We start from the raw sequence: 9,796 nt of genomic DNA on the forward strand, positions 1-9,796 counted from the left end.
TCTATATAACTCAAAAAGTAAGTCCTTTCCCTCTAGGCCATACTGCAGTTGGCCTAGTCTTCCCTTTTTCCAGACTTAATGAAAAGATAACTAGAGAATGAAAAAAGGAAGAGCTATTCCTTCTTTATGTTTGCACAATTTCTTTTTCATCCAGATGAGAAATTGGCCCATGTACATCTTTTAATAGAGGTTTGAAAATTGTGAAATTAAGAACACTTGGTATATCTGCTCATATTCAACGGTGCTCTCTCAGAAGCAAGATCAGAGTTGTAGACATGAGGAGGTACATACTACATCATGAAAGCTATTTTACCTCATTGTCACTGTTAATGCATTAACTGTTATCAGCGAATAAAAGCAAGTTGAAAGCATGGTGCTTTATCTTAATATCTGAATTATTTATGAGATGATAGCCTTATTTAAGGATTACCTAGGAAACTACCTTGAAACAAATTAGGAGATTGCAATACATTAAATAAAAGGGACTCTAGGGGGTCACCCCCTTATCTGTGGGGGTACATTTCAAGACCCCCAGTGGATGCCTGACACTGCATATTAATATCAAACCCTATATATTCTAAGTTTCTTCTTATAATACAGATCTCTGATAAGATTTAGCTGATAAATTGGGCACAGCAAGAGATTAACAACTGATCAAATTATAACAATATGCTTTAATAAAAATTATGTGAATGGGGTCTTTTTCTCTCAAAATATATTACCATACTAAACTCACCCATTCTCTTGTGATGATGTGAGAGGCTAAAATGCCTGCGTGATCGGAGATGAAGGGCGGTGAATGACGCAGCCATTGTGACGTAGCATTATGCTACTATCGACCTTCTGATGATGCATCTGCCTCTGGACTGTGGTTGACCATGGATAGCTGAAACCACAGAAAGCAAAGTTGAGGATAAGTGGGACTGCTGTATAACAAATATTTACATCAAATGTGGGATTTCTGTATTTTGATGGTAATCAGTTGGGGAAACAAAACGTGAAGACTAGAAATATAAAATAATAATTAATAAAAATAACAATTCTGAAACATAACACAGCAGATATTACAAGGTAGATCTCACTGCATCATATTCAGAAAAATGTGGACTGTGGAATGAAAGACACCAGGATGGGATTCCTAAAGTTCTTTGTCACGGTCATTATCAAAAATATTAACCTATTCTAATCTGCTGTATGATACTTATAATAATTCAACTTTTTTTTTTCTTTTTTATTAATTTGTGGTCTCTCTTCTTCTACTAATGGAAAAGCTCCATGAAAACAAGGGCTCTGTCTATATTTTTTCACTGTAGTATCATCTCTACAGCCTAGAATAGTTCATAGCACATAGCAGATAAATGAACGAGTGAGTAAATGAGTGAACAATCAAATGAGTAAATTTCCTAATTCTGAGATGTGTGGTCTTGGGTTTTCTTTTTAGGCCCTCCATTTTTTCATTTGTAAAATAATATAATAATAATTTTCTTAGATTGTTAGTGTAAAATAAGTAAAGCACACTGCACAGTGACAGCAGGCATGGAGGGGTTCCATAAGTGACAACTATTAAAATAAATGTGATACTTTCACCTACACCACAAAATTATTACATATACCCACCCCGTTGTTGGGTTTGGTCATATATTATGTCCAACGTCATGTGAGCAGATGTAGCATGGCATATGCCCTCCCAAACGGACACCTACAACTCTCTCTCATCCCTCTGCCATGAGAATGTGCTGTTTCAGCTCAGAGCTGCACCTTCAGAATGAAGACGTGTGCAGCAGACCCAACCCAGCAGTCAACTTAGAGCGGAGACCCAGGCAAGACCTGCCCATGTGTAAGTCAAAAGCAAATATTTGTTCTTGAGAGTCCCTAAGATTTTGGCATCATTTGTTATGCAGGACAAGCTATTGAACATTGACTATAAAAGTGTTCTACAGAATTTCAGAAAATGAACAGTTTTGGAATAAAATCAGTTGAGAAAAGATGGGTTTAAGTTGACAAACGAAAAAGAGCAATATATCCCCATCATGAAAACAAGATATGTAAACTGGCTACCTCCCCTTTCAGGACATCAGTGTCTTTGGTTTTGTTGTCCTTGGTTTTACTTTCTTCTCCCATTCCCCTCCACCTAATTCAGTTCATTCACCATGGATCCCCTAAATCTAGTTACCCCTATTGATAAGGCCAAGCACAATGTGAAACCCGGTCACTTCTGAAGCCATTTCTATTCTGGACTTTACACTCCTGCTATACAGAATTAGTTGATTCAGTTCCTTCAAGCTGTCATACTGTTTTCTGCCTCATATACTTTGCACAAATCTTGTCCTTTGCCTGATAGGTCCTCCTTCTGCTCAAAAACACCATCTCCTCCACATTCATCAGTGAGGTCCTCTTCAGTCTTAACAGGCCAGTTCAAGGGTTGGTCACTCTGCCTATCATCCTCACAGTGACATCTCTGGGACAAGGTCATTATTTAATCATCTTTATTATCCTTGGTGGTTAGCATCTAATACCCGTCTGACAAACACATGTTGAGGTGAGTTGGAATGACAGGTCAAAGATTAAATAAACAAACAAAAGTCTAGAAGGAGCATTCTGACTATAATCCAACCTATTTTAAATATGATTTTCGTCATTATATGCTGGCAAATTAGGTTAGAGATAGAATTTTGAATAGAAGAGGAAATTAAAAGCATTCTTAAGCCAGAATATGGCCTTTTCTCCACTCTCTCCACCAGCAGTTTCAACACTAGGCATTAAAAGCCAGTTTTTGCTATGTCTCCAGTGGGTGTTTAATGACCTTAGGTCAAGATTACATCAAGAGCTGGAAGATGGGATCCCTGGGTGGCGCAGCGGTTTGGTGCCTGCCTTTGGCCCAGGGCGCGATCCTGGAGACCGGGATCGAATCCCACGTCGGGCTCCCGGTGCATGGAGCCTGCTTCTCCCTCTGCCTGTGTCTCTGCCTCTCTCTCTCTCTCTGTGTGTGACTATCATAAATAAATAAAAAAAATAAAAAAGAATTGTCATTAAAAAAAAAAAAAGAGCTGGAAGATTAAACCAAAAGAGAGAGAGAGAGAGAGACAGAGAGACAGAGACAGAGAGAGACAGAGAAAGAGAGAGAAGAAAATTTTTTCTGGTTTTGAAAAAATAACCTCAATTTTCTTATTTGAAAATCAAAATGGTAACATTTAGTTGTATCTATCATAAGGTTGTTATCAGAAGCCCATGAGGAATTGTGATGTACCTTGCATAGTTAGTCTATTTTTTGTTATCCCTCAAGCAGACATGAGCGGACAAATGACACAAGAGAACATGAGAGTTTAAATAGACAGAAGAAAAGCTACACAATGAGCCTGTGGGAGGTGAAAGGCCCCTCAGCTAATTTTCCAGGTATTACAATTTACCTTTAAGACCAATAATAGTTGAGAAATCTGAAGAAATAAACAGAGGACAATAAAGTTACTTTAAAAAAAAAAGACAAAGATGAAGAGAATAAAGAAATCCCTGAAATTTGTGGGAGGGAAAAAAAAAGAACAGAACTGTATCTTTCATGCCATATGGAGTTTGATCGTGAAGAGTCTTTTCAGTTGAACCTATAAATGGCTACTCTTTGTAAGATTTCCTTTCTTGACTTTTGCCTGCAACATATGGTGCCTTGTTGTAGACTTTAGAAAACATATTAACTTTCTATTTGCTCTTATGTGTCCTCAGTCAGAGAAATGCACTTAATTTTAAAGCCAACAAAAGCATGTAACAAGGAAGACCTACGTGGCTGCCACAAAGAAATGAAATGATGAATGGGACCATCAATAATTCACATGTTCCGTGTAGATGTAACAGATTGCCTGATTGTACAAAATGACTTCTATCTTGGTGAAGAACCAACACATTATTCCTCATGGGTCTCTTTGACTCCCTACCTTTGTCTTTAATGTATAAAGTACGTCTTATTTCTGATAAATGCAGTGCTGTTTGCTGGTCTTAATAAAGGTCAGATGGATGGACAACTGATAAAATCTGCTGGAAAAAAAAATTGACAAATAAAGTGTTCCTGAGATTATCTCCTGCCTAAATCCCTTTCTCAACCACAAATTTAAAGATTGAGATAAGCCTAACTCTGGGTATGCTCTTGATATCAGTAAATCTGAATTTGAAGATGGTTGGGTTGGATATACTTACAATCAAGTTTGTCCCCAACTCTTCCTTCATGTCACCTGGCTGTCGTGGTTAGAACGACAAGATTCCCAACCCACATAAAGCCAAGGGGATTTACAGATTATATAGACCATAGACAAAATTTCTTGAACCTCTCCCTCCCATTATAACCTTCACTAAATGAAAGGAAACTGGTAATGTACCACACTTTTCCTGCTCCCAGGGGGATATGTTCTTTTACATGTGCTGTGATGAGATGGGCAATAAATACTTTGGACAGTGAAAGAAGAAATAAAATCTGCACGATGAAGGAATAGCTAAGAATTGAAATGTTCCCAGGAATTACAGCTGAGCTATGATAGTTTATATAGGATTAGTCCACAGAAGTAATTTTGTAAGTCTCTTGTGGCAGACGTAGAAGGATGGGGAACACTGTGATGTACAGGATGTTTCCATTATATTCCATAAATTTGCATTAGAGGTTCAGAGAAACATAAATAATGCATGATAAGTTCTATCAAAAGAATTTCTGGCTGGGGTGAGTGCACACAGGAAGCTGCCTGTAAGGCCATATTTTAACAGGCCTGGGTAATGGCCTGACTGGCCACATTCACGCCTATAGAAACTGTGGGGTTTGCAGTTTGTCAAAGGTTAACGGACAATGAAGAAAAGTGAGTTTGTTTTGAACTTTAAGCTGGTTTCCTAAGTAAAGATCTAATACAATACTAAGCACAGAACTTCTGATACATCCATCTGTCTTTATTAAAAAAAAGAAAAGAAAAGAAAGAAAGAAAGAAAGAAAGAAAGAAGAAAGAAAGAAGAAAGAAAGAAAGAAAGAAAGAAAGAAAGAAAGAAAGAAAGAAAAAGAGAAAAAGTCACAGAACATTTTGACTGAGCCACGGTTAATGCAGTGACCCTCCCTAGCCTGCATCTCACTCTTCAGGGGATGACTTGACAAGGAAGAGAAGGAGATGTGGCTGCGGCAGGAAGGGCACACCCCACACACCGGTTGGGGAGGGACTGTGGCTACCAGATGTTGGGGCCTTACTCTGCGCTGGGTCCCCTGCTAAGAATCTGACACGTTATCTCAAAATTATCGTATTTGGTCCACATGACAACCTCGCCACAGAGGGATTACCCCTGATGAATAGATAAATGTCTCGGGAGGCCTAGACAGCCAGAGACACTACAGGTACATTTATGGAGAGCGTCTACCTTTGGCTGTTTTGTCCATTCTCCTCGCCGCCACGTTATCCCACTGAATGATGAAAGTGGCTCGATGTGAGACGGGCTGGGAAGGAGCAGATCTGGAGCAAAGAGCCCTGCCTAGGCCCAGAAAGAAAGGGCAAGGCTCCCGGTGCCCCCCAGCACGGGGTGCTTCTTGAAATGGTATGGGGAGAAGGAGCGGCTTAGGGAGAAAGGGAACGGTCCCCAGGCCCGGACGCAGGGAGGCCTCCAGGGCAGACTGGGCCACCGAAGGCTCCGGGACGGGGAGCGACGAGCCGTGTGAGTCGCGTTGACCAGGGAAGATTGAGGCAGTGGGTGTACGGGTCTGTATGACTCAAGGTTACCCCACGTTCTTCTTGTTAAAAAAATCGGAAAAATAAAAATCCATTCAAATACTGGCCCCCTCCCGTCTTCCTCCTCTTCACCCTTTCCCACTCCTTCCAGAGGGAATTGCATTGCTTCTGGCCAATTGTCCGGCTCAGTGATCCGATTAGCCACGACTTTCCCGTTAGGCCAATCCCCACACCAGCAGCCTGCCAGGGCCAGGGTGGGTAGAGGTGGCGTGGCCGATTGACCCCGGGGTCACCCTCCGACCTCTCGTTGGCTGTGACCCGTGACATCCACCAGCAGGGACGGGAGGGCAGGGGGGGAGGCGGCACAGGATTTCCCTCCTCTTCCCAAATCCCTCCCGGGGAGGAGCTGCATGGTCCACAGTCACAGCTGTAACCGCTGGCGCTTCCCTGAGGGCCCCGTGCTCACGGCTCCGGACTCGTAGTTTTCTTCCCTATTATCCCTTAAGCCCTAATGGTTGTTAACAGCTTCTACCTCTTGCTGGTCTCTTGCTGTCTCTCCATCCTGTTTCTTGAACCCTGACCTCACTCCTAAAAATAGTCCCTTCTCCGACATCCCCTAGAGGATGTCCTTCTGTTGGTTTGAGCACCTGGAGTGGATTCTGTTTGCTGCCAAACCTTGACAGATACCAGTGAGGCTGTACCCAGAGGCCTTCTCTGAGGCAGTGCCTACCTGCAGAGAGCGCGCTCTCGGCTCACCCAGCCTCAGGCTGGACGGGGAGGAGCAGGCCCACGAAACAAATGCCTGTCCAGGCCGCAGAAGCAAAACCCCAAACATGACTGCAAAATGTGCAGTGCCAACTGTCTGCGCGTTTCCACGCAACCGCCCCTATGGGCCTGGCCGGATTTTCCGAATGTCTTGTAAAACGGTTAATGCAGATGCCTCTTATTCATCAGTCGTTTGATGGAACAGGGGTGTGAATAAATCAAATCTCGTTTGTGACAGAGACTGAAAACAAGGCCACTAATTACAAGTATTGAACTGTTTTGCGGGATATCCGCAAGCCCTGGTGTGCTGAACGACGGCGATGGTTAGAAGAATTTTTAAAAAGAAAGAAATGAAGAAATGTGGGTGAGCAAACTACGATCTCCTTTTAACTTCCCTAACCAACGAGAGAGCCAGGCAGGGAAGAGTAACAAGCATTGATTAGATACCGGGGGGTGGGGCACTAATACCATCTCCAAAGATAAATAATTGCCTTTTGCTTTCCATAGCTCGAGGGGAGCCTAAAGCCAAGAGTAATTTATAATCTTACTTTCAATTACTTTTTTCCCCCAGCATTTTATGAGCATTATGTCTGTGCTTTCCATCAGGCGTGTTCAAGCAATAGCGAAATCGTCTCCAACTTAGCGAATTATTAATTAAGAACCCAGATGTGTTTCACAGAGCAACGGCCGCTAAGCATCCGTGGATGTCTAACCTGAGGGTTAGGCACCGGCAATGCCAGACTCTATTCCCAGGTCGTACTAATGAGACCTTAAGTGATTGTTTGAAAATGATGCTACGGCAGGATTGCATGAAACAGACTTTGGTGTAGACTTTTTCCTTCATTTCCCAACCCCCCCCCCCCCCACACACACACACACCAGCCCTGGGAAACATAACAATTTAATTCTTTTTGATGGTTCCCACTGGTACCCCTAGGCTTTTCTGGGAGTTATGAAAAATGGAAAGTTATCTTTGAGCTACACGCCTGCGGGGGAAAAGTGAAAGTGTTTCCTAGAAACTGGTTGAGAAGCACAGTCCTTAACTCTCTAACGCCTCCTCATCGTGGTCAGCCCACTTTCCAAGTTCACAGTGTCATCATTCCAGAGCCTCAGCTGTGCCCAGCCGTGGTGCCTTGGATCCCGACGCTGGCACGCAGGCCTTGCTCCTACCAGTTGACCTAACCCTTGGGAAGCCAGTAGGAAGCAAGTCAGTCAACGAGAGAGGGAAGGAAAGGGGCATTCGTCGGGAAGTGGTTAGGTGACCCACACGCTGCTAGACACTCGGTGCCTGCAGCTCGTGTGCCCCTTGGAACACGGTCATGCGTGATAACGGAGCCCGTCCGACTCATTTTTGGAGAAGACTCAGGTTTAGAAGTGCAGTGTCCTTACCAAGTTTTCACCACTAATAAATAAAGAGACGGGATTCAATGCCAGGTACGTCTGTCTTCGGGTTGGTGTGTGAACACGCGCCCCACCCACGAGAAACCTGTGAATCTCTTTCCTATGCCAGGTTCGTCTCTTCTTGGCTCTGGCCTTACTGATCTTACTGAAACAACGTAACTTCAGACAAGCTGTCCAGCCTCGTCCAGACTTCATTTCCACATCAGTAAAATCACAGAGGCCAATGCATGTTGCCAAGGATTACTCTGAGTCCTGAACACTCTTATTTTCCTGCTGTATGGACACGTTTTTCTTTCCCATTTACATCATTTTGTTTCCCTCTCCCGATCTGATCTTGTCGAAGTTAGAGAAAATGAAAGTTTCCTTGAAGCACATTTCAGCTCACCAGGAAGTAAAGCTGAAGGGAAAGACTGAACATGGGGTGGCATTTATTTCTGTGTGGAAATCTTCCTTAACATTTACAATCCTGGTGCAGTTTTGAGGGTGACTATATTTAAATAGTTCTTTAGAGGAAGACATCCAAATATTATGTGGAGTTTTTTCCTAATAGAAAACAAATATTTCTATGGAGACAGACTGTGATGGCACAAGAAAAAGGTTATAAGGATCCATACACTGCCTTTTATTACTGTATGGGTCTTAAGGCATTTGATGCAAGATTGCCAAAAGTAATCAAAATATAAAAATGAGGGAGGTAACATTCAAATATCTATAAAAAGAGTTTTTAATATAGTATCTATGAAGCTCCCTTATGCTTGATGATTTCCTTAGAATTAAATTATAAGATGAACATTCCAGAATTGAGTTTTTTATACTAAAATTGAGGAATCCACTCAAATTAGGATAATAATCTAGCGATATATATGGTTTACAAGAGATGTATCTAAAATAAAATGCCACATGATGCTTGTAAGTAAAGAGAGAGAGAGAGAGAGAGAGAGAGAGAGAGAGATGATATGGTAGGTAAATAGAAACACAGAAATAAAATACCAGAGTTAATGATAGTATCAGTAAAGTAAAATTGAAGGATTAAAGCCTTAATCAGCATAGAGATGAATATGTTGCATTTTAAAAAATGGAGGAAAACCCATAAAGAATGTAAGTCATCTATGAACATTTGGTACTTAAAATCAGGGTAAAGAAAATTAGTAAAGTAAAACTTACAGTTGGAACAAAAAAGTTGGGGGCACCTGGGTGCCTCAGATGGTTAAGTATCCAACTTTGGCTCATGTCATGACCCCAGGGTCCTGGGATCGAGCCCCAGTGAGGCTCCCTGCTCGATGGGGAGCCTGTTTCTCCCTCTCTCATCCCTTCACCCCTGCTTGTTCTCTCTCTCTCTCTTTCTCTCTCAAATAAATAAAAATCTTAAACAAAACAAAACAAAACCCTTACAGTGATAGTCATAATTTAACAGATGAGGTAAATTTTAAAACCATGAGCATATATAAGATTATATGACAAAATTGACAAGGGTGACTTAATTCCTATTTATCAGATTTTATATCCAATAAAATGTGACCAAGAATCAGTAAGGTACATAAACAAATGAAAAAGCAACATGCAACTGGCTGTACAATAAATCTTAACAAATTCCCCAAGATGGAAAATGAAGAAGCCATATTTTGGGCTAAAAGCCAAAAAGTACAAAGTCTTGTAAAAAGTAATAAAGACATTTTAAACTTTCCACAAAAAAAATAATTTAAATAATAAAAATACATAAAATAAAACTATAATTCCAAATTATTTAGAGATTAACAAAAAGTAGATTGGTCCATATAAAAGCATATGGAATGCATCTAAAACCATACTCAGAAGAAAACTTAAAGCTTTAAATAATTTTATTAATATATAAAAAAGATTATGAAGGAGTGGGTTAATATTAAATTTATGAAAACTTTAAAGTAAGAAAGGAGAAGAATTCATAAGGAAATCTAAGCAACAACTTTTTTTTT

The 9,796-nt window shown here is 41.1% G+C and overlaps 2 long non-coding RNA genes across 7 annotated transcripts in view; one reads left to right on the forward strand and one right to left on the reverse strand.

The window, feature by feature from the left end:
* LOC140610701 (uncharacterized) overlaps positions 1-815 on the reverse strand; it is a 39,817-nt gene extending 39,002 nt beyond the window's left edge. For 2 of the 5 annotated variants that reach the window (XR_012012256.1, XR_012012252.1), the window contains exon 1: positions 737-815. This is a non-coding gene — a long non-coding RNA (uncharacterized lncRNA). The remainder of the gene's footprint in view (positions 1-736) is intronic. The other 3 variants (XR_012012258.1, XR_012012254.1, XR_012012259.1) reach the window with 3 other exon arrangements.
* Positions 816-854: 39 nt separating this feature from the next.
* Positions 855-4,053, forward strand: LOC140610712 (uncharacterized). 2 transcript variants are annotated; one of them, XR_012012260.1, is made up of 4 exons: positions 855-1,837; positions 2,342-2,539; positions 3,287-3,393; positions 3,715-4,053. It is a non-coding gene; the product is annotated as an uncharacterized lncRNA (long non-coding RNA). The 2 variants fall into 2 exon arrangements; XR_012012261.1 differs by lacking the exon at positions 2,342-2,539.
* Positions 4,054-9,796: the final 5,743 nt, after the last annotated feature.

This window comes from Canis lupus, chromosome 2 (assembly GCF_048164855.1).
Source record: "Canis lupus baileyi chromosome 2, mCanLup2.hap1, whole genome shotgun sequence".
Lineage (NCBI taxonomy): Eukaryota > Metazoa > Chordata > Mammalia > Carnivora > Canidae > Canis > Canis lupus.